General features: G+C 40.3%; 1 pseudogene; it reads right to left on the bottom strand.

Moving 5' to 3' along the window:
* Window positions 1-806: 806 nt before the first annotated feature.
* LOC110587411 lies at window positions 807-1,158 on the bottom strand (annotated as a pseudogene).
* Window positions 1,159-1,985: the final 827 nt, after the last annotated feature.

Here is a 1,985-nt window from a genome sequence, read left to right as displayed (position 1 = left end):
TGTTATATCTTCATTTATCACAATCTACTTCACATTAATATTCTGGTAAAATACAGAAATTTTGCTCCAATGTATTTCCTTTTCCTGGATTTCCTTCCCATGTGCTGTAGGTATTATAAACTCAGTGATACAGTGTCATAATTTTTGCTTTATATACAGTTTTATGTCTTTAAAAAAAAGATGAGAAAATACACAGGCCCTTTTTGTTACCCATAAATTTACTATATCTGATATTCTTCTTTCTTTCCAAGGATTCATGTTGCCATCTTAATTTCCTTTTAGCATGAAGGACTTCTAGTATTTCTGGCAAGGCAGGTCTGCTAGCAATGAATTCTCTAATTCTTTATCTGGGAATGTTTTCATTTCATCTTTGCTTTTGAATGGTAGTTTTGGGGATATGGAATCCTTGGTTTTTAAGCACTTTGACTATGTCATTCTGCTGCTTCCTGGACTCCACTGTTTCAGATGAGAAGTCACATGTTAATTGTATTGGTGGTCCCCTGTAGTAATGAGTCCTTTTTCTCTTGCTTTCAAATTGCCTTTGTTTTTTGGCATTCAGTAGTTTAAATATTACGTATCTAGGTGGGGATCTTTTTGTATTCTCTTGTTGGAGTTATTTGAGCTTCTTGGTTGTATCGATTAATGGTTTTTGTCAAATTTGAGAGTTTTTGCCATTATTTTTTGAAATATTTTTCTGACTGCTTCCTCTTCTTTTTGTTTTGTTTTTTTTTTGTTTGTTTTGTTTTGTTTTTTGGTTCTCAAGTTTTATTCAAGAACTCATATAAAATATTCCGGATAAATGAGTTTTAATCCTCCTCTTCCTCATCCTGGTTAATCTGGAAGTAATGCAATTTGTAACTCTCTTTGCTGTTAGCAACTATGTGTAACCAATCACATAGATTATTATTCTTCAAATATTTTTTGGTGAGATATTTCAAATACTTTTTGGAAAAAGGCATCTCAGAGGTCACAGTAATCTTGCTCTTGCTCCTTTCGATGGTTACAACCCCTCCACTGAGACTCCACTGAGACTTTCTCTCTTGCAGAAACTGCTCAAAATTGGCAGCGTCCATGATTCCATCCTCTACAGAGGGGGTGCGGTCAAGGGTTCCTTTTTTTTTGCCCCCGCTTCGCCATAAGCTTTTTCACAGGTGCCATGGCACTGTGGAGACAGAGCGCGTCCTCTCCTTTTTGGACCCTCACACATGTGTTGATGTGCTTGATGTCTTACAGGTCTCCAAGGTTCTGTTCTGTTTTCCTTTTTTTTTTTTTTTTAAATATTTTATTTATTTGACAGAGAGATAGAGAGTACAGGTAGGCCAAGAGGCAGGCAGAGGGAGAGGGAGAAGCAGGCTCTCCGCTGAGCAGGGAGCCCGATGTGGGGCTCGATCCCAGGACCCTGGGATCATGACCTGAGCTGAAGGCAGACGCTTAACCAACTGAGCCACCCAGGCGCCCCTGTTTTCCTCTTTTTTAAGATCTTATTTACTTACTTGAGAGAGCGCACACAAGCAGGGGGGAGCGGCAGGCAGAGGGAGAGGGAGAAGCGGACATGTGGGACTCGATCCGGGGACCCTGAGATCATGACCTGAGCCAAAGGCAGACGTTTAACCAACTGAGCCACCCAGGTGTCCCTGTTCTGTTTTCTCTATTTTTCAGATTGATGATTTCTATTGATTTATCTTCAGGTTCACTCATTTTTTTTCTCCTGTCATCTCAAATCTTAGCTTCTCTAGTGTTATTTCATGTGTTATTGTACATTTCAACCCTACAATTTTCACTTGGTTCTTTTTTTATAATCTATCTCTATTCAACTTTTCGGTTATTTTTAAAAACATTCTTGGAGTGGGCACCTGGGTGGCTCAGATGGTTAAGCGTCTGCCTTCGGCTCAGGTCATGATCCCAGGGTCCTGGGATCGAGTCCCACATCGGGCTCCCTGCTCCTTGGGAGCCGGCTTCTCTCTCTCTCTCTCTCTCTGTCTCTC

This window comes from Neomonachus schauinslandi, chromosome 10 (assembly GCF_002201575.2).
Source record: "Neomonachus schauinslandi chromosome 10, ASM220157v2, whole genome shotgun sequence".
In the NCBI taxonomy this organism is placed as follows: Eukaryota; Metazoa; Chordata; class Mammalia; order Carnivora; family Phocidae; genus Neomonachus; species Neomonachus schauinslandi.
This window is presented reverse-complemented; position numbering and strand designations above follow the sequence as displayed.